The sequence below is a fragment of the Indicator indicator genome, chromosome 14 (genome assembly GCF_027791375.1).
Source record: "Indicator indicator isolate 239-I01 chromosome 14, UM_Iind_1.1, whole genome shotgun sequence".
In the NCBI taxonomy this organism is placed as follows: domain Eukaryota; kingdom Metazoa; phylum Chordata; class Aves; order Piciformes; family Indicatoridae; genus Indicator; species Indicator indicator.
Genome location: NC_072023.1, coordinates 2,592,740 through 2,615,907, shown reverse-complemented (window position 1 = coordinate 2,615,907; position 23,168 = coordinate 2,592,740).

Genomic DNA, 23,168 nt, shown 5'->3' with positions numbered 1-23,168 from the left:
TGGCAGCTCCCTGGAGAGAGCTCCAGTGCCTGAGGACAACAGACTGCACTTTTTGTGCCCAGGGTCTGCCATGTGTTACACAAGTCAGCTGCTGAACATTAAGGATTCAACACCATGACCAAAACAAGGTTGGCTTTGGGACAGTGGAAACTCTGATGGCCATGGTGGTGTTGGGTTGATGGTTGGACTCCATGAGCTCAGAGGTCTCTTTCAGCTGAAACAATTCTATGGTTCTATGGAGAGGATAATTGCTGAACATAGGCTTAAAGCTGAGTGCCAGTGCAGTTGAGATTGTGTTTCATCTACCTACATTAATCCTAATCCATCCTTACAATGACAGGCTTAGATGTGATTAACCAACACTGTCTGCATCTCTTGGGTATGCCAACACCAGCAGAAGCCTTGACAGCACTGAGGGGTGAGGTTTTTCACACCGTTATTGCAATACATATCAGGAGACTATTCATGTTCTGATGTTCTACAGCTGCTGTCTACATTGGTGGTCTTCAACAGCACTCAGAATGAGGTGAGGAAGAGAGGTTGCATAAATGATACAGTTTGCATCATGATAAAGATCATAGAACCATAGAATCAGAGACTGGCTCAGGCTGGGAGGGACCTCAGAGATCATTACTCCAATCCCCCTGCCATGGGCAGGGACACCTCTCAACTAGACTTGGCTGCTCAAGATGTCATCCAACCTGGCCTTCAACACCCCCAGGAAGGAGGCAGCCACAGCCTCTCCAGGCAACCTATTCCAGAGCCTCACCACCCTTGCACTGGAGAGTTTGTTCCTAAGATCCAGTCTAAACCTACTCTCCCTCAGCTTTAAACCATTCCCCCTTGTCCTGTCTCTATACACCCTTATGAAAAGTCCCTCTGCAGCCTTCCTGGAGGATCCCTTCAGGTACTGGAAAGCAGCTCTAAGGCACCCCCAGAGTCTTTTCTTCTCTAGGCTGAACACCCCCAGCTCCCTCAGCCTGTCCTCACAGCAGAGCTGCTCCAGTCCTTGGGTCATGGAATTGATCTCTAGCAGCTCTCCTCAGTCCTTCTGCCATTGTGCAGATCTCTCTGGCTGTTCTACCTGGAAAGCAGAAAGATCTGTAGAGAGAGACTGTTGAGTGACCTGAGAAGTGTCTGAAAGGTGCTGCAGGAGAGCTGGGAAGGGACTTTTGACAAGGGCTTGTAGTGACGGGATGAGGGGCAATGGATTGAAGCTGAAAGAGGGCAGATTTAGACTGGAGATGAGGAAGAAATTCTTTCCAGTGAGGGTAGTGAGATGCTGGAACAGGTTGCCCAGGGAGGCTGTGGCTGTCCCCTCCCTGGAGGTGTTCAAAGCCAGGCTGGATGAAGCCTTGAGCAAGCTGGGCTGGTGGGAGGTGTCCCTGCCCATGGCAGGGGGTTGGAACTGGATGAGCTTTGAGGTCCCTCCCAACCCAACCCATTCTGTGAATCTATGAATACAAACAAAGCAAATCCCTTTCTCTTCCCTTTACTCACATTACAAGCTGCAGGGTTTTTTTTTTTTTCCACCCTCTGTAGTTGGTTTCACAGACTCTCAGCTCCAGCAGCTGTCAATAGAGGATGACCCTGCCTCTTCCTGAGCATTGTGGTGGCTGTCACAGGGGATGCAGCTCCCAGCTAGGTGAGTGCTTCTGAAGGGAGTGGAGCAAACAAACCTACAATCAAGACTTGAAGGCATGCCACTTCAGTCAGAGCAGTTTCTCCCTTTGATAAGTAACAGCTGACATGAAAGGTCTTCCCAACTTACACAAAAGCCACTTTCTCTGGAGCTATTCCAGCCAGGAGCACCTGCATCAACTTAAAAAGGCTTGGAACAGGAAATTTAACAATGCACCAGGACTGAGAAGTTTTCACTTTGATCTCCCCCAAACCCCAGTTCCTAACTTATTACAATTATGATGTAACATCTACTACTTCCCCCCCTCCCCCCCTTCTCTTGTAAGATGCTGGTAAGGAAAAGTGATTTTGTATTTTAAGAGAACAAAAAAAAAACAAACCCCAAACCAACCAGATATTTAGCCAAGCCTGAGGTCAAAGGTTTCAATCCTGATGAAAGAAAGTGATTCTGCTTTTCAGCTGGTTTAAATCTTGGATCTTTTGGGAAATGCTTAAAGGATATTTTAGGTTTCCTTCCCTGATCAGTAGTGACACCTCAAATTCTGCTTCTGGCCACTGCAGACACCCTAAGAAATTGCAGGAGGCTGCAAACTGCAGGAGGTTTCTGGGAGATAATTGTCCAGGGGGAAAAGATTAAAAGCATAGGCAAAGCTGTTTAAAAGCCAGCATACCAAAAAAAAAAACCCATCCCAAAACAACAGAAATGAAAAATGAATCCTGCATCGCCTGACTCTGGTGCTAAGGTTTCCTCTTCCTTTCTTGGGAGATTCACAGAATGGGTTGGGTTGGAAAGGACCTTGAAGATCATCTAGGTCATAGATTCATAGAATAAAAATCAGAGCTTTTCTGACTGAAAACAAACAAAAAAAACCCAAACTTGCTTCCAGGAGTGCAGAGGAATTCAAAATATGCTGGAATTTCTGATACAGTAATGGAGGTGCTGGGTTTTTATGTCATAGGAACCACTCTGATCAGTCCCATCTCATTTCTGTGTCACAGGAAGCACATTGATGAGTCCTGTCTCATTTGTGCTACCTTCAGCTGCCATTGTCCTGACACAACCTTATATACATGACTTTGGATTCCTAAAGATGGCCATTTGGGGCAATTTGCTGGCTTTAAAAAAAGAAACAATGCATAGAATCATAGAATGCTTTGGGTTGGAAGGGACCTTAAAGATCATCCAGTTCCAACCCCCCTGCAGGGACACCTCCCACCAGCCCAGGTTGCTCAAGGGCTCATCCAGCCTGGCCTTGAACACCTCCAGGTAGGGGACATCCACAATATCCCTGGGCAACCTGTGCCAGTGTCTCCCCACCCTCACTGGAAAGAATTTCTTCCTAACATCCAGTGTCAATCTCCCCTCTTCCAGCTCAAAGACTTTGCAATCCCTTGTCAAAAGTCCTTCCTCAGCACTCCTCACTGGAATATAACTTCAGAAAGAACTTTTAAAATTCACAGGCTCATAGAACCACAGAATCAACCAGGTTAGAAGAGACTTCCAGGATCATCCAGTCCAACCTATCACCCAGCCCTATCCAATCAACCAGACCATGGCACTAAGTGCCTCATCCAGGCTTCTCCCAAACACCTCCAAGGATGGTGACTCCACCACCTCCCTGGGCAGCACATCCCAATGGCAAATCTCTCTCTCTCTGTGAAGAACTTCCTCCTAACATCCAGCCTACAACTTGAGACTGTGTCCCCTCCTTCTGGTGCTGGTTGCCTGGGAGAAGAGCCCAACCCCCACCTGGCTACAACCTCCCTTCAGGTAGTTGTAGACAGCAATGAGGTCTCCCCTGAGCCTCCTCTTCTCCCAGCTAAACACTCCCAGCTCCCTCAGCCTCTCCTCACAGGGTTTGTGTTCCAGACCCCTCCCCAGCTTCGTTGCCCTTCTCTGGACACCTTCCAGTCCCTCAACATCTCTCTTGAATTGAGGAGCCCAGAACTGGACACAGCACTCAAGGTGTGACCTAACCAGAGCTGAGTACAGGGCAGAATAACCTCCCTTGACCTGCTGGCCACACTATTGCTGATGCAGGCCAGGATGCCATTGGCTCTCCTGGCCACCTGGGCACACTGCTGGCTCATGTTCAGCTACTCTCACCCAGCACCCCCAGGTCCCTCTCTGCCTGGCTGCTCTCCAGCCACTCTGTCCCCAGCCTGTAGCTCTGCATGGGGTTGTTGTGGAGTCGGAAGGGACCTCTGGAGATCATTGAGTCCAACCCCTCCCAGAGCAGGAACCCCCCTGCCAGAGAGGGAATTCAATGCATTTTAGTAAAGTTTGGGGAAAAAAAATAAAAGGAGTTAATCTGCATTCCTATGATAAAACCACTGGTGCAGCTGAAATAATGAGTGAGGTATTTTTGACCCAAGAGTCCTAGAATTGTTTCCATTAGAAAAGTCCTCTAAGAGCATGGAGTCCAACCACCAACTCAACCCCACCATGGCCATTAAGCCATGAAATATGAACTGGGGAAACGTTTTTGACATCTGAAAAAAAAAAAACAGGAGAAGAAAAAAAAAAAGTTGTTGGTTTTCTTTTTTTCTCTTTTTCTTATTACTATAGAAAGGTAACTGCTTTACAACAAGACATAAAGCACTTGGAATTCCAACTTGCTGGCTTAAATGGCTCAGTGCCTGCCCAGTGCTGAGGTTGTGGTGCAAGCACACTGCCATGTGTTGAAGATTAGTTTCTAATTTGATGGGTCATTTACCTGAGCTGTCTGCAGCCTCCCCAGCTGTAACTTCAAGGCATCTGAAATGAATCTCATCCATCATCTGGGTGGGTTCCATCTTCTTAGAGGTCTTCTTTTTTTTTTTTCAATCCAAGCAATTCTAGGATTCTATCACTTTGAATAAATATTATTTTCACACACTTAACCCAACCCCCTTCTCAATGTATTCTGCTGAATGTAGGATTGTTTTCTTCTTTCACAGGTCATTACCTTAAAGCTGGATTGTTCACTTTGGGTTTTGAGTATGTATTAGGAAAGCACAGGATTCAAATGATGTAGGTAATAAAATGCTAAGCAATTTATTCTTTTTTTTTGGAAGTAAAATTAGTGACTGGGTATTGAAATCACAATCTGGAAACAAGTTGTGGGATTTTTGCTCTCTGTCAGAAAATTCAGTTTCATAGAATAGAAGGGACCTTAAAGATCATCCAGTTCCTTCTCCTAACCTTCCACTGCCCTAGGTGATCCTGCTTTGGCAGAGGAATTGGACAGGATGATCCCCAGAGGTGCCTCCCAACCCCTTCCATTGTATGATCCTGTGACCCAGAAGTTTTTACCTTTGGTATCTGGGAAACCTGTGTCCAGAGAAGGACCATGAGGATGAGCAGAGGGCTGGAGCACCTCTCCTATGAGGACAGACTGAGAGAGTTGGGGCTGTTCAGTCTGGAGAAGAGAAGGCTCTGAGGTGACCTTCTTGTGGCCTTCCAGTATCTGCAGGGGGCTACAAGAAAGCTGGGGAGGGACTTTTTAGGGTATCAGGTAGTGACAGGACTGGGGGGAATGGAGCAAATCTGGAAGTGGGGAGATTCAGATTGGATGTTAGGAAGAAATTCTTTACACTGAGGGTGGTGAGACACTGGCACAGGTTGCCCAGGGAGGTGGTGGAAGCCTCATCCCTGGAGGTTTTTGCAGGCCAGGCTGGATGTGGCTGTGAGCAACCTGCTGTGGTGTGAGGTGTCCCTGCCCATGGCAGGGGGGTTGGAACTAAATGATCTTTAAGGTCCCTTCCCACCCTAACAATTCTCTCATTCTATATGCAAAGCCTTGGGGTATTAGACATCATTGGAGGAATCAAGGTCATAACTGAGCAGCCCTTGCAGTCTCTGGACATGAGTGGACTGCATCATTATATGTTCCTTTCATTGTAAGGGTGGTGGAACAGTTTTGACAGGGCTCTGGGCAACCTGATCTAGTTGAGGATTCCCCTGCTGACTGCAGAGGGGGTTGAACTGGATAACTTTTGGAGGTCCCTTCCAAACCAGAGCACTCTGTGAGGCTGTGATTGAGAAGCTTTGGGCAAGGAGTTGTTCAAAGCCTGTCTCAGGAGTGGGATGAGAAGTGTAATACACACAGGAACCAAATGCAGCTTCTTTTAGCAGAGAAACCAACTTCCATGAAAGGAACTGTTGGGGATTTGCTTTCCTCCCAGTGCTGCAGCAACTGGAGCTCACCTTAGCCTGAGGTCTGTGGGGACAATCTTCTTAGCAGGGCCTGTTGTGACAGCACAAGGGGTGATGTTTTTAAATTAAAAGAGGGGAGGTTTAGACTAGAGAGAAAGAGGAAATGTTTTACACTGAGTGTGGTGAGACACTGGCCTGGGTTGGCCAGAGAGATGGCAGATGCCCCATCTCTGGAAACATCCCAGTGCAGGTTGGATGGGCTGTGAGCAGCCTGATCTAGTGGAAGATGTCCTTGCTGACTGCAGGGTGGTTAGAGTAGATGACCTGTAAAGGTCCTTTCCTACCCAAAGCATTCTGTGATTCTGTGAAATATTTAACAGCAGAGAAAGTCAGAAGATGCTACAAGAGGCAGTGCTACCTTCACACATAATTGCCAGTTTGGAAAGGGTTTTGACCTTAGCTGTAATACGGCTTGAAATGGAGCTTGATATATGCTAGAGTCAACCCAAGAGGTCACTTCCACTGAAAGGAGTAGTCCTAATCTTGTCATCCTTGCAGAGCTCTTCTCCTCCTCCACTCATTCCTCAAGGATTAGTTTGCTGTCTCAAAGCTGAACTGGCCAGGCACTGTCTGTGAATTTAGTGACTTATAGAGGGGTCAGGTGAATGTCAGAGGGAGGGAAGGAGGCACTGAGAGCCCTCTCTGAGCAGAAGGGAGCTGTTAGATTGCTTCAGACAGTCTCATTAATCTCAACTGAATAAAAAAACGATTATACATTGGAGTAGGTAAAAGGCTATGGGTACTTCCAGTTGCCACTCAAGATTGCTTAGCTTCTGATTCATGCAATGAGGAAGACCTCTTCATCTAGCCAACACATGCTGTAAGTGTGAGTGATCAGGTTCCTTCAGTTCTCTGTGGCCACCAGACTGATTATGCACTGAGCTGACACTTCTTGTTTTCCAAATCTCCCTTGCTGCCTTAATTGCACAAGTCAGATTTGGCCTAATTATAAACTCAGTTGCATGTACAACCATCTGCCAAAATTGCCATCTGTAACAATTCAGCCTGCAGTCTTGAGAGAAGGAAAACACTTTGAAAGAGAGCTGGTAGCTGAACTCCAATTGCATGGGAGAGTAATGACAGCTGAGGCATTGCTACTGGAAGATCTTTCTTTTAGCATGGCAGTGTGAATGGTTAGAACTCCCCAAACTTGATGCAATGCTGACATGTTGGATAGCTGCAGCCACTGAAGCATGTGGAGGGGAGATTTAGGCTGGAGATTGGGAAGAAATTCTCTCCAGTGAGGGTGGGGAGACATTGGAACAGGTTTCCCCATGGAGGTCATGGATGTCCCCTCCCTGGAGGTGCCCAAAGTCAGGTTGGATGAGTCTTGAGCAACCCGGGCTGGTGGGAGGTGTCCCTGCCCATGGCAAGGGGGTTGGAACTGGATGAGCTTTATGGTTCCTTCCAACCCAAACCATTCTGTGACTCTGTGATTCACCAGAGATGAAGCTTAGTCTGTGTGGAAGAAAATAGGATGGTAACAGAGATGCCTTCAGTATTTTGGCTGCCAGAAGTGCTGGAGTTCTCTTGTCAAAGGTGACAATGCTTAAAGGCAACCAAGGTAAGGAAAGGTGCACCAAGAAATGAGAGGAGCACTCCCAATTTTCTGTCTGAATGGAGAAAGGTGAGAGAAACTTGAAGGATGAAGAAAAAGAAACCTCTCCTTTTTACATGTGGACTGGAGGTGTGATAATACAAAAAATAAGGCAGACTTTTTGGTGACAGATAGGAAGGGAGAAGAAAAATCTTCCCCATCCATAGCAGAAGAAATTTGGTAGGGGAATATGAGCAGCACCTTGCTTGGGTATGGAGGCTGATTTTTAAACATAGCAAGATTTGAAGTGGATTTAGTAGCCTGGAAAGAGTGCATTCACTGCCCAGCTTTACACCATCAAAGGAACAAATACTGCAGCAATTCAGCAGAACAGGCTATGGTTGTGGCCACACTTTTTAAAGGATTTCTAGAATGCATGACAAATCTTAGAGCAGGTTCTCTGCCAGGGATTGCACCACAGAAGACCAAAGCAGCTTCAGTGACAGTATCCTAGTGTGAGGTGTCCCTGCCCATGGCAGGGGGGTTGGAACTAGATGGTCCTTGTGATCCCTTCCAACCCTGACTGATTCTATGATTCTATTCAGACTTACACTTGGTAAATAAAGGTTCACATTTCCTTGCAAAGAAAAATAATGCACACCAGAATCATTGAAACTGCTCGCAAACAGAGTGATGATTCTTGCTGCTAGCACAGAAATGCACATTGCAGAACCACATTAATTAGAAAAAAAAAAAACAGGCAGCAATCAGGAACATTTGAGAGAGGGTTGTTGTTTTTTCCTCCTTCCTTTTTAAAATAACCACCACCAAAAACAATTTAAAAAAAAAAAAGCTCTGTTTGTTCAGGAACATATTTTTTAATCCAAAGAGAGTGCCAAGCAGTCTTACACAAGCTTCCTCCATTCATTTGGCTGATTAACCTTCCCATCCCTGCCTGCTTCAAAGTTGGAAAAGAAAAAAAAAAAAAAAAAAAGGAAAAAAAAAGTCAGAAACAAATCTCAGGACCTAACATTCAGATTCTCTTTTCCGTTTCAAACATAATATTGTCTGCTTGCCATTCAATGCAAAAGACAAAGTTTGCTGAGTTGACTTAACAGCAAGCAAATGGAGGCTGGAAATTAGAGGGCTGGGGCTTAGGGCTTCTTTACACTGAACCATTTGCATGTTTTAATTTCAACCTCCCTAAATTTCTAAGCACTTCTTTTAATTTAGGGAATTATTTTGCATATAGGCAGCATATTAAATACACCACAGCCTGACTCCTCACAGTCCCTTAATTCAGTTAGACCACAAAAGTCAGCACCTTGATATCCTCCTCCCAATTATGAAATCTCCATAAAGAGAAAGGAATTTTTGTTTGTTTGTTTGTTTTTTTTGGATCAACATCAAATGGAGGAGCAAACTTCCCTACACACTTTAAAACCTCCAACTTCACAGGCACTGCCCAAAACTCCACACTTCAACAAAAAAGAAAAAAATCACAGAAATCACAGCAACATGTTGGCAGCAGGTTGGAAAAGACCTTCAGGATCACCAAGTCAGCCCATGACCCTGTTCTACAGAACCACAGCAACATGCAGGTTGGAAAAGATCCTCAGGATCACCAAGTCAACCCATGACCCTGTTCTGCAGAACCACAGCAACAGGGAGGGGGCATCCATGATCTCCCTGGGCTCCTGTCTCCAGCCTCAACTTCAAACACTATGCAACCTTTCCATTTGAGACCAAAACAGACCAAACAACAGACTGAGAGTCATAGAATGGGTTGGGTTGGAAGGGACCTTAAAGAACATCCAGTTCCAACCCTTCTGACAGGGACAGGGACACCCTCCAGTAGCCCAGGCTGCTCATGGCCTCATCCAGCCTGGCTTGGAACACCTCCAGGGAGGGGGCATCCATGACCTCCATGGGCAACCTGTTCCAGTGTCTCCCCACCCTCACTGTCTCTACTGTCAAGGAAATACAAACCCTTGGCAGGTGTTTGTGCACATGTGGTTCAGTGGGGTGAGATACCTGGATTCCCTCCTAACTTTCTTTAGTTGTGCTGCTCATTTAGGAGAGAAAGACACTGGCAAAGTCTCAGCACAAGAGATACAACTTACATCAAGCAGAGAGATCCAACCAAAGCCAATGCAGACTCTGGGTCCTTAACATACAAAAAAAAAAAAAATAGACTCCATACACTCAATGTATTCCTAAAGCTGTATTTAGGGTGCTTGTAAAACTTCTTCAGGTCCTTCTAAAGATGAGATGGCAGACCAAACTGGATGACTTCTTAACTGAAATGGTTCTCAGGGACTGGAAGAGGTTCCCCATGAGTTGGTTGGATCCCCATCCCTGGAGGTGTTTGCATGACGTGGAGATGTGGTGCTGGCGGACACAGTTTGGCACCAGACTGGGTGGAGCTGGAGAATGGTTGGACTTGATCTTAAAAGGTCTTTTCCGACTTGAATGACTCTGTTATTCTGTGAGACACTTAACTGATGGCAACAGAACAAAAGAAAGGCAGAAGACCAGCTGAGGAAGACAGTGGGTGAGGTGAGGCTGTGCTGTCACTGAGACAGTTACAGTGATGACACTGAAGTCAGGTTCAGTGACATGGGATGCCCATGCTTGGAAACACACCAAGGTGCATGAACACCCAGCACTGGCAGCCTGATGCTTTCAGGCTCTGGTCTGTAGATGTCTCCACCTTTCTGAATGGAGCTTCAGAGGCTGGCATGATTCACAAGCTGTGAATTGGGGTTTGTGGCCTGAAATACAGACACATCCCCCCTACACTCCTACTTCATCTGTCAGCCACCTCAAGATTAAAGAAATAAACCTAGCAGCTCAGTTAACTTGGTCTGAAACCATGAGTTAGGAGAGTTCAAATCTTAATCCACATGGATCCAGTTCAGACTCGGAGCAACACTGAAGCTGCACTTCAGATTCAGAGTCTGCACTCAACTTTTCTTCTTCTCTTTTCTCCCCTCTGGCACGATGCATAATTACTTACACAAAGTAGAACAGCTTCAGCAAGACAGACTGGATGGTCAGATTCTTCCTGGAAACCTAAGTTCCTACCCAAGAAAAGATGTGAACCTCTCAGCACTCCCAACGAGCATGCTCAGGGAAATTCTTCTAGATCAGGGTGTTTTGTTTTTTCTGTCTGGATTCAGTGCAGGTTGTTCACAAAGCCAGAGGTGATTTCTGGAGTCCATACTACTCATCCTCTTCTGACAGCCCAGCCTAAACCTGCAGGTTTTGCAGAACAGCAGGTGAAGCTGAAGTGTGCACCCCACCTCTGCCAGGGCCCCAAGGCTGCCAGCACACACCCTTCCCAGCTCTGCTGTCCAAAAGCAGGGAGAAGTGGCTGAAGGCAGAGGAGTACCCAGCCTGCCCTCTAGCAGCTCTTCACTGGAGCACCAAGAAATGCTATGGGGATGGTTGTTATGAGCAGGGGCCAGATCATAGATGGGACAAGAACTGGAGGTTTGGGCTAAACATGACCTTGAGGGTTATTCCTGAATCTGATCTTCTCATGGAATCACTATGGTTGGAAAAGACCTTTAAGATCTAGTGGAAGGTGTCCCTGTCTATGGCAGCAGGGTTGGAAGTAGATGATCTTTGAGGTCCATTCCAATCCATTTTATTATTCTATGATCATCAAGTCCAACCCTCACCTAACTCTACCAAGGCCACTACTACACCGTATCCATATCCAATATTCTCCATCCAAGAGGTTTTGCAGCAAAAATGAAGACAAATAACCCAGTGTTGCAGTTCCTGCATGGTTACAAGTGCACTGTGACAGCAGGGAAGGATTGGGGCTAGCAGGTATAGGAGAGGTAGATCTACAGCAGACCTGCCTCAGAGAGCCACCTGCTCAAGAGAGCCTTCCAGGAGCCACAACCACTGCCACTGAGCACCACTCGCTGTGCAAGAAGGTCCTACACTTGTTCCTCCTCAGCCTACACCACCTGGTTCTCACTTCTAGCACTGGTTCTAGGCACTTTCAAAGACACATAGAATGGTTTGGGTGGGAAGGGACCTTAAAGATCATTTAGTTCCAACCCCCTTGCCATGGGCAGGGACACCTCTCACCAGCCCAGGTTGCTCAAAACCTCAACTCACCTGGCCTAGAACAGGGAGGGGACATCCACAATCTTCCTGGACAACCTGTCCCAGTGTCTCACCACCCTCACTGGAAAGAATTTCTTACTAACATCCAGTCTAAATCTGCCCTCCAAAGCATGGCTGCAAAGCAGTGAGCACCACAAGGTCCTACTTCAGGCAATGCCTGCAGGGCCACTTTAGAACTGCTGCTATTTCCACCTCACACCTCAACTTCTCTCTGCTCCACACAGCCATCACAACACAAAAAAACCCAAACCAAAGCAGAAAATTCCTGATCAGATTTCAAATGGTTGCTGCATCCATCCACATCATCTGTGTAATTTAAACACTGTTCCAGCTGAAGCAGCAACCAATCACTCACCCAGTGGTTATGAAATAAGGACAGGAAATTAGAGGATATCTTTTTGTGGATTACTGTCAGCCAAAGTGTTCACTAATGGCAGCTCCTAAACTGATACTGGTTAGGACCATGTCTAAATAAAAGACATGCAGCAGAAATCACAGGATCACAGAATGGTAGGGGTGGGAAGGGACCTCTGGAGATCATCCAATCCAACCCTTCTTGCCAAAGCAGGATCACCTAGGGCATGTCACACAGGAATGCATCCAGAGAAGGAGACTCCACAACCTCTCTGGGCAGCCTGCTCCAGGCCTCCAGCACCCTCACAGCAAAGAAGTTTTGCCTCATGTTGAGGTGGAACTTCCTGGGTTCCAGTTTGTGTCCATTGCCCTTTGTCCTATCACAGGACACCACTGAAAATGCCTGGCCCCTTCTTCTTGACACCCACCCTTCAGACAGACATTAACAAGATCCCCTCTCAGCCTTCTCTACTCCAGAGTAAACAGCCCCAGGGCTCTCAGTCTTTCTTCATAAAAGAGATGTTCATGTCCCATCATCATCCTTGTAGCTGTCCTTTGGACTCTTTCCAGGAGATCCCTGTCTCTCCTTGAATTGGGGAGCCAAAACTCAACACGGTATTCCAGGTGTGGTCTCACCAGGGCAGAGTAAAGTGCAGGAGAACCTCCCTAGAGCTGCTGGTCACACTTTTCTTGAGGCACCCCAGGATATCATTTGCCCTCTTGGCCACAAGGGCACATTGCTGTCCCATGGAGAGCTTATCATCCACCAGGATTCCAAGGTCTTTCTCTATGGAGCTGCTTTCCAGCTGGACAACCACTAACCTGTGCCTGGTGTTATTCCTCCCTGGATGCAGGACTCCACACTCACAAATAATACCTTCCTTAAGCTATCTCCTATCACAGACCTCAGACATTATGCACACTGCCAGCTTTGCTCAAATAAAACACTTTGACTATTTTTCCCTTCTAACTGTAACACATTTTCAAGTTTTCATCCTCACACCAATAAATGCCTGATCCTGTTTACATTTGTCAATAACCAGAACACTTATTTACAGTTGTCAGCAACTAAAGCAACTGTTTACATTTGTCAATAACTAAAGCAAATGTTTACATTTGTCAGGAACTAAAGCCCTGTTTGGATTTGTCAGGAACTAAAACCCTCCAGCAAACAAATCTGTATTTTATGTGCTCCCCACAGCCAGGTACTTCAGCATGCGCAACACTGAGGGAGGTTGGGTTTGCAGGCTTCCAGCTGACTGAGTTTGCAATGCAAAAAATGCATTGCAATCAGCAAAAAAAAAAAAAAAAAAAGAGGAGTGTTACCTCTCTCCACTCACCTTACATTGAGCCATTTCCTTTTTTTTTTCCCCCCACAAGTGCACAGGGAAAAACAAAAGAAAAAGAAGAAAACAAGTGGCTCTGCAGCTGACCAAGCTCAGGTTTGGCATTCCCAGGAGCAGGGTGAGAACAAACACTTTCGTTTTCCTCTGTCAGCTCCCACACCACTCAGATGGAATTGCATAGGGAGAAGGGTTGTTGCCCTTTTTTTTTTTCCTTCTCCCCCTGCCTTGCTTCAAATAAATGGGTGCTGTGTTTACATACTGCATACTGAGCATTGCCTACCCCAAGCCAAGGGCTGCATCTTGCCAACTCTTCCCTTGCCTGCAATATGGCGAGTGCATGAGCCAGCATACCATTAAGGCACATAACAAAACTTGGGAGGGTGGCACTGGCAGCTTGCAGAACTCTACCTGAAGGAGTGACATGCAGTGCAGACAAAAAATAAAACAGAGAAACTTGATGGCAGAACTGGGTCAGAAGCAGGCTGGGTTCGTGGCCTCAGCCTAAACTACAAAGCCAAGCGCTGCATAGCTCACAAGAGATAAAAACTTACAGGCACGCAGGACAGGCAGGAAAAAAAATAAACAAAAATTCACTACACATGCCTTACAAAATGCTCTCCCACCCCAGAGTCCTTCCAGGTCATCTGCTGTTTATTCTCCATATGACACTTGATTCCAGGACGTTCTTTCCAGCTGCAGTAGCTGCAAACTGGCCTCCCCTAAGCAGAGTCAGATTCAGAGGAAAAGAGAAAGAGAGCTCAGTCCGTTGCTCAGCATGAACAGCACAGCATCCTGCTGGCTCCAGCAAGCTCTCTTTTTCTGTCTGATGAGCAGCAGATCTCACCTACCACGAGCTCCAAATGTCTTCCCGTGCCTCATGTTCATATTTTTGCAGAACAAGCAAGAAAGATTGGAGAGAAAAAGCTCACTGTGTCCCCTAAAATAATGACTCTGCAAGCTCACACCAAGGTCTCAGAGAGCTGCTTCATGTCTCTGATACGAGACTGGAGCAGGCCATGTGTGTACTCCTTTTTCCAGGTACTGCTCCATAACAATTTCTGCAGAGGCTCCCACTTCAGTGACACAAAAGATACTACAGAGAGAACAACCGAAGAAGGTCATTTAGCTATCAGCAATAAACTATCAGCACAATCAGAGACAAAAAGCCAGGCTGAGATCTAAAGCTCTGGAGGTTTTTAAGGCCAGGCTGGATGTGGCTCTGAGCAACCTGATCTAGCGTTAGGTGTCCCTGCCCATGGCAGGGGGGTTGGAACTGGCTGAGCCTTGAGGTCCCTTCCAGCCCTGACAATTGTTCTATGATAATCCTGAAGTTTCTAAGAGGCTGTGCAGCTAACCCACAGCTGAAGATGCAGTGCCTGAACCAAATATCTGTGATACCTACACACCAGCAGCCTTCTGAGCTAGCCCCACGGGTGACCCCCTCCTTGTAGCACATTTCTTAGCAATTTAATCCTATTTAGATTTGCCTTCAAATCAAACAGGGAGCAAGCCCATCAGAAATCTGCTAGGTGTTTTTTGGCAGGATTGCCCCACCCTAGCACCTCTCAACCCCATTTTATTTAGAATGCCAAAAAAGCTGCCCAAATATCAAGGATATTTTATCTGTTGTAATATCAGCACGAAAAAAAAAGACAAAAAAGACACAAACTCACCTCTGGTAATAGTTTTAATTACTAAGTATATAAGCCTGCAAATCCTCTCCTATAAGTAATCCTTCAATAAGATTAATTCATGGAAATAGTCCCACTGAAAAGGGATTTGTATGACTGGACCCCTAAAAGCTTATTCACAGGTTTGTTTTGTTTTGTTTTTTAAAGGCATTATTAGTTTTTAATGCCCCCTCCAAGAGGTGTTGGTGCATTTAAAGCAGGGGGATTATATATTTACTGGGGATTGTTTCAGAAATCCCCTCTAGGACTTGCAGTGCTTGGGGAACATGCTCCCTGCAGTTCCTGTGGTTTCTCAGGTTAAGAGTGATTTAAATAAACTGAACAACCTGCTCACTTCGAGTCTGGCACTCGGCACGACTCCTCTTTCAGCACTTTTTGGTCCCACTGACGGGTGACTCAGCTACTCCTTCAGCTCCACTCCTTATATATATTTCAGCCTTGTGCAACATTACTTCAAACACCAAACCCCCTGATTTGTTTTCACTCCTGTCCAGGTATTTGCTAAGGTATTTTCAAGGCTCAATGGTGTGGTGGTTCTCGCTTTCTGTGCTGTGTCTGTTGCAGAGTGATTTATAAATCACACAATCAGAATTGTCAGGGTTAGAAGGGACCTCAAGGATAATCCAGTTCCAACCCCTCTGCCCTGGGCAGGGAACCTCACACTAGATCAGGCTGCTGAGAGACACATCCAGGCTGGCCTTAGAAACTTCTTTCCTGGCATCCCAGTCCTCTTCTTTTCACCAGTCTAGACAAAGCTAGAAGTAGCCACAGGAGAGCAAAAAGATTAAAAGTGCTTCTCCCATGAGAAGCAGCAGATTCCCCTACATCAGTCAGTTTTAAGACTCAGCTTGATAAGGTGCTGGGGCATCTCATTTCAGCTACAGGATCACCTAGAAAGGTTGGCCCTTGGGGTCCTTTCTAACCTGTCACTCTGAAAATTTAATGTGCCAAGTGCCTCAATGTACCTAAGTCCTCCTTCTTGTATCTGCTTCCCTTGCTCTCTCTTTGCACAAGGGTCTTCATGGCTTTAGTGGAAAGCCTTTCTCAAAGAGAGCATTGCTCTGATGTCCTTTGAATGGTGAATGGTTTGGTATCACATTTGTTTGCTAATCCTTAAAATGAGGGAAACAATCCTTTGGAGAGCTGGGAGTCTGTCACTGCCTCCAAAAAAGCAGGAAGCATAACTGCTTGAAGGCTGACAGATGCTTCACCACCATGACAAGAAGCTGTTCCACAGGCTACAGCTCATGAGCCCCTGAGTCAAGCCATATGGTCCTGAATGCCAAGACTGCCTCTCTCTTTCCCAGTCTATTGGGAGAGAGGGATTGTTTCTGAATCTGCAAAAGCACTCTCTTGGCTGTAGAAGTTTACTGTATGAAATAAAACACTTGACCGCTTGCACTCATAAATCCTCATTTGTTTGCTGAAGAGTTTTGGTTGGGTTTTTTTCCCCCCCCTTTCTTCCTTTCCCTGTAGAAACAGCCCTACATGTATGCTTCTGTGGGCTGGGATAACATCTGGTGACTTTGGTTGCTGTCCACCCCGATATTAAATGAATGCACATAACTAGCACACATAAATACAGCTCTTATGCTGCAAGAGACTCTTCCCAACTAATAAACTCTTCAGCATATTTGACCAAGTTTGTATATAGGGTCTGAAACAACAGCTTGGAGGAGCACAAGGCATCTTTACTCATCTAAAAGGGAGTAACTGCAAGGGGTACACACTGTGAGGATTCAGAACTGATTTGAGATAATGCCTCACTGTTCTGCAGCAGCACAAAAATTAAGTCTCCAAGTTATTACTCCTTAAGCGTGGGTACACTCTCCAGCGCTTTGGCCAGCTGAGATTTAAATATTCTCCCCAACCCCCCTAAAAAAAGGCATTTCTAATTCCTGACATCTCCTGAAAAAGTATTTAATTGCCCAAAAGACTTCAGTAAGGTATTCGAAAATATGTTTTATGTCATTTCCAATGACTGTGATGAAATATCTTCAGGCTACCAGTGCGTACATGACAACAATTGCCAAGACACAGAGTAAGGCAAAAATTATCTTGCTCCTTCCTAATCACAAAGTGGAGGGGAAGACAACCTCCTCCCCCCAAGAGCAGGACCTGAGAGCTCAAGTCACGGCACCCAGAGCTTCCCAAAGTCGACCAGCGCCTTGCAAGTCAAACCTTTAAACTTTTCCTTTTTTGAATCTCCCTGAGCTTTTTCTTCTTACAAAATGATAATTTCTCTTCCCCCCACTCGCGCCTGTCCCCATTCTTCCTTAAGAAAAGAACAAACCAACACCCTCCCCCCCCCCCAAAAAAAAAAAAAAAACAACAAACCAAAAAACCCCACAACACTCGATTTCAAAGTGGAGAAATCACATGGGGACGGGACCGAGCGGCTCTCCCCGGTGAGATGCGGGAGGAACGCGGAGGGGACCCGGAGCCCCGACGCGGCGCCGCTTGAACGGAGCCCCCGAGCGCAGCAGCCGCGGCACCGCTGCCTCCCTTGATTTCCCGTTTTCGCTCTCAGCTCGCCGGTACAACACAGCAACCGATTTATCACGGCTTTTTCCTGTCGAGCTCTCCCGCCGCTCATCCAGCCGCTCGCTGCAACTTTTCCACGGGCTGCCGGCGCCAAGGGCAACCCCTGCGGGGTTGGAACTAGGTGATCTTTAAGATCCTTTCCAACCGAAACCATTCTACGATTCTATTTTATACTTTTCTTCCGTCCCCACCCAGCTCCCGTCAAAATCTCTCATCAAGAGCGGCAGCTCCCACCCTCGGAACCCCTCACCTCCAGGGCTGTCCCGGGAGCCATCACCAACCCCCCTGCCGCCGACACTGTTCCCTGCCCACCGGGCTGCCCCGACCCGCAGCTGTCCCGTCCGCAGCCCACCTTCTCCCACGAGGAATCACAAAATTGTTTCGGTTGTAAAAGACCTCTAAGATCATCGAGTCTAACCCACGACCCAACACCACCACGGCAATTAAACCACGTCCCAGATGCTATGACCACACGTTTCTTGAACACCTCCACGGATAATAACTCCACCACCTCCCTGGGCAGCCTATTCCAGTGCAATCCCTGACCACTCTTGGAGCAAAGAAATTTTTTCCGCATCTCCAACCTAAACCTCCCCTGGCACAATTTCAGGCCATTTCTTCTTGTTCTATCACCTGATATTAGGGAGAAGACACCCTAAGGAGATGAGACCGACCCCCACCTCACTCCAACCTCCTTTCAGGGAGTTGTAGAAAGCAGTGAGGTCTCCCCTCAGTCTCCTCTTCTCCACGCCGAACAACCCCCCGCGACCCCGCCGGCTGCCCGCCGCCGGTTGCCGACTGCCCGCCGCCCGCCGCCGCCGCCCGGCCTCACTCACTTGTGCCTTCTTCATAAGGAACGGCAGCGCTGCAGTCCAGCCCAGCCGGCCGTGTGCACACTCCCTTCAGCGGAACTGTAGCTCCAGCATAATGCAGCAGCAGATAGTCCACGCATTGGGGTTGCCCACGGCGAGCCCCGCGTTGCCTCCGCCTGCCCCGATCTCGCTGCCGCTGCTGCCGCTGCTGCCGCTGCTGCCGCCGCCCTGCGTCCCACCTCACCCCCGCGGCCAAAGCGCCCGCACCGAACTGGAGCCGCCGCCGGAGCCCGGCCACAGCTTTTATATCTCCGATCTGCCTTCAGCAGCGGCGGCAGCAGCAGCCCAGGCAAGACACGCCTTTCCCCTCCCTTTTTCCCTCCTTCCCTCCTTCCCTCCCTCCCTGCCTCCTGGAGAAGCGGGAGCCCAGGGAGACCCTGTCGGGCGGGGGAAACCCGAGTGAACTTCAGGGAAGTTGGAGGCAGGGACAGGCTGAGCCTCCTCTTTCCCCTCCCCGGGCTGCCCACCGCGGGAGAGCTGTTCGCGGGGCGGTCGGTAGCGACCTCCAGGGTTAGCAGAGGGGGGGGGGCTCCTGCCTTACGATGCCCGGCGGGGACCCAAAGAGGCGAACCCAGCCTCCGCCGTGGGCTGTGGCAGTTTCCAGAGCAACCTCCTGCCGCCGGCACTGAGCCAAAGCCCTTGGGTTGTGTTGCCCGCAAGCCACGCCGGGGAGAAGGTGGTGTCCTGAGGGGGTCCCCACGCCAGGCCCGCGGCGGGTGGGCTCGGCCAGCTGGCAGGGAGCTCGGAGGGCTGGCAGTGGGTTCGGAGAGTTGGCAGAGGGCTCAGAGAGCTGGCACTGGAGGGCTGGCAGTGGGCTCAAAGTACTAGCAGTGGGCTGGAGGGTTGGTAGGAAGGCTGGCACTGGAGGACTGTCAACGGGCAGGAGGGCTGGAGTGGGGTGGTTGGCAGGGGGGCTGGCAGTGGGCTGGAGGGCTCGTACTGGGCTCGGAGGACTGGCAGAACTCTTGGCAAGTGTCCAGCATTTGCAGTGCAGCACCCAGCAGCAGCAGTGTCCACATCCAGTAGGCAGCTCTGGATTTACGGTTTCCATTTCAGTGCTGCCTCCCCCTAACTGATGAACACGAAGTTAGGCACGGGAATAAACATTTCACCTGCAGCTGGAGAACTCCTTTTACCTGCTCCAGACACGGAAAAGTAGCTGAGCAGTGCCTCCTAATGCTTGTGTGAAGGTGATCCTGCAGCTTTTGGCACCATTTGTTTTCCTCTGTGAATGATGTGTTGGTGCTAGGTGAGGAAAACTGACTGCTTGGAGTCCGTCCCAGCAGCATTGACAGAGTTTGGGTCCTCTTCAGAGAACACAGCTGTGGGGTGAGCACAGCCTCAGTCTTGGAGCTTGCATTAAATGGAAAGAAGAAGGATTTATGGAAGTAGCATTTCCTGAGACAGCAATCTTGGGTGCTGATTCAAAGGCACAGTAACACAGAGTGAGGAGGGAAAAGTCTGCCCAAGTCAATGGTCATTTCCTAAGGGAAAGTCAGTATGCTCAGAGTGCACAGTAAGTTATTTCATTGGAGAACTCAGTATGGTTTTAAACTAGAATTAATGGTTAAGTTTTCAAAAGATAGGTTTCTGCCAAAGTAAAGATGAGCTCTTCAGGCACAGAAAGAACTTTGAATCCATCCCCAACTCCACTCTAGAACCAGAGAATCAGAGAATTGCGTTGGGTGGAAAAGACCTCTAAGATCATTGAGCCCAATCATCAGCCCAGCACCACCATGGCCATTAAGCCATGTCCCAAAGTGCCATGGCCACAAGGTTTCATCAACACCTCCAGGGATGGTGGCTTCACCAGGTGTCCAGCCTCTTCCAATCCCTGACCACTCCTGCAGCAAAGAATTTTTTCGCGATCTGCAACTTGAACGTTTACTGGCACAGCTTGAGGCCATTTCCTCTCCTATCACCTGAAAGTAGGGAGAAGAGACTAACCCCCACTTCATTGCAACCTCCTCTCAGGGAGCTGTAGAGAGCAATGAGGTCTCTCAGCCTCCTCTTCTGAAGACTAAATACCCCCCGGTCCCTCAGCTGCTCCTCCCCAGCCCTGTTCTCCAGACCCTTCCCCAGCTTTGTTGTCCTTCTCCAGACATGCTCCAGCCCCTCAGTGTCCTTCTTGGAGTGAGGGCAGCAAAACTGAACCCTATATTTGAGGTGTAGCTTCCCCAGTGGTGTGATTTGGATTTCAGGCTAGGGCAGATAAACATCTGAAGACTTCTGGCCTCCAATCCAGAAGAATGGGCTGATAATTTTCTTTTACATCATGACACTGCTGATGACTTCATGAGAGTTTTATTCACTTCTTGATTATTACAGCACTCAATGACATTGGAGTTTTTGTCCAGCCCTTTGTCAGGCTCTTTGATGTGCACATTGTAATCTATTCTTTGAACAGGTTGTGGCTCAAGCAATAGACAAGCAATGAATGAAGCCTGCAAGAACAAAAAACTGAAGGACCACGCTCAGTGAAAGCATATTTTGTACATCAACTGGTGGTGACCAACCAAAGCTGCTTCCTCAGTCTACTGATGTAGCAAAGGGCCAGGAAATTAATATGTTATGGCATCCTTCCTCCTTGCAACAGATGACAGTTTAGTCTCCTGGGGAGAAGCCCTGGAACATGTGAAAGAGCGGCCTGTCAGAGCAGTTACCTACCTTATGGAAAACACTTAGTGCTGGTCCTTCTCCATCTTCAGCTCCATCACAGTCCACCATCAGTCACAGCAGGAAAGCATAAGTGGATGCCCTGTGTCCAGTTACCATGAAGATGGAAAAGAGTCTTGAGCCTAATTAGTTCTTCTTCTTCTTCTCCCGACTGGTCTTCCAATATGCTGTAGCTTCACAGCACTCTAAAATGGGCATCTGAAGATCTTACTGGCATGAGGGAATTCTCAGCTAGAAAAATCTGGTAGAAGGAGAACATAGCTTAGGAAAAAGTGATGACTGCTAGAGCTGTGTGATCCTTGGCAATCCCTTTTGCTTCTGATCACCCTCTGCATCTTAGTAGATGTTAATAGAGCTGTGAGGCTCCTCAAGCCTCTTGTAAAGTTTTGCAACCACTAAGGTTCCAAGAAGATCAGAGGACAGCAACAATTTATAATTAATTTTTGCTGTTGTTGCTGGTCTTAACTGATGGATTTTTTTTTTCACAGATGTGCTGAGAGAGGGCTCTGATTCATCACTCAAAAACACGACATCTGCTTCTGAGAAATGGCTTCCATGTGTGATCCTGAAAGTGATTCAGCTTCTTCAGATCAGGGGGACCTGCTGGAGAGCACTGTGATAATTCTGATGGCATGCCTCTGTTTCCTTCTATGGTGAGGGAGGTTGCAGGGATGAATGATGCCCATCCAACTGTTCCTGGCATTCAGTCAGGAAGAGACCAGAGTATATACTGGAACAGGCAAACTGGCTTTGTTCCAGGCCTCCAGTTTGCATGTAACCATGGTACACCCTCCTGTGGTAGTTGCTAGTGGCTGGTTTCAGTAGTGTTAAGCTCAAGTTGCCCAAGTCCTTTGTCCTGTTTCTGAACTGGTGGAATCCTCAGCTCATGAGGACAGTTTAATCTTATTCACAGAGTTTTCTCTACTGGCTTTGGTTGGAGGATTGGAGAGGATTTGGGCTGTTCAGCCTGAAGAAGAGAAGACTCTGGAGAGATCTTATAGTATCCTTCCAGTACCTGAAGAGGGATACAGGAGAGATGGGGAGGAACTTTTTACAAGGGCTTGAAGTGATAGGACAAGAGGGAATGTTCTCTACAGCTCCCTGAGAGGAGGTTGCAGTGAGGTGGGGCTTGGTCTCTTCTCCCCAGTCTCAGGTGATAGAAGGAGAGGAAATTGCCTGAAATTGTCCCAGGGGAGGCTTAGATTGGAGATGAGGAAAAATTTCTTTGCTACAAGAGTGGTCAGGGATTGGAAGAGGCTTCCCACGGAGGTGGTGAAGTCTCCAGCCCTGGAGGTGTTCAAGAAACCTGTGGCCAAGGCATGTGGGGCCATGGTTTAGTGGCCATGGTGGTGTTGGGTTGCTGGTTGGACTGGATGACCTCAGAGGTCTTTTCCAACCCAAACAATGCTATGGTTCTACATTATGTCACCACTTTTGCCTTTGTGTGATGAAATCTGATTACATGAGGAGTGTAGGAAGGAATAAAACATAGGTAAGAATAAAAGGACTTCCTAGGCTCAGCTCCTTGCCATCAAGAGAACCTGCACCATTAAGATAAAATGAGTTAGGTTTCTTACTCCTGCTCTTCTATGGGAATGTTGGGTTAGAATTTGACTCACCTCCCGGTTGGAAACCTTCTTTTAATTTGAAGACCAGTATATTCATTGTTAATTTATACATGTTTGTTCTTAGGCCAAAGCTATCCTTTACCATAAATAGTTCTTTCCATTCCTTACTGCTTTTTGATCCTCTTGCCCAAACTACTGGCAATATGCACATTAATAAATAAAAGGGAGACAGAGCATGGGCTCAAGTCCTGGCATGCAGTTGTCTCTGGAGTTTCGTTTTTACCACTCATTTTGGCATGGTTTTGGTCTGGCCAACTGCTGTTCTCCAAGCCTGTACTCAGCCAGAGGAAAGCTACAAGTCAGGACCTGTTTCCAGCACTCACTTTTCTCCTCTTTGTTTAGGGGAAGGAAGAGAATTTTGCTGCATGGATGCAAACCACCCTCTGACACTTCTCCTAGGGCCAGAGAATGGCTCAAGACTTAAAGCTGTGGTTTCGATTGCCTTGTTTAATGCATGCACTAAAAATAGTCTTTGCAAATTAGACTGGGGGCAGGGGGGGTGAAAGTTTGGTGGAAGAGGTATTCAGGAAATGCC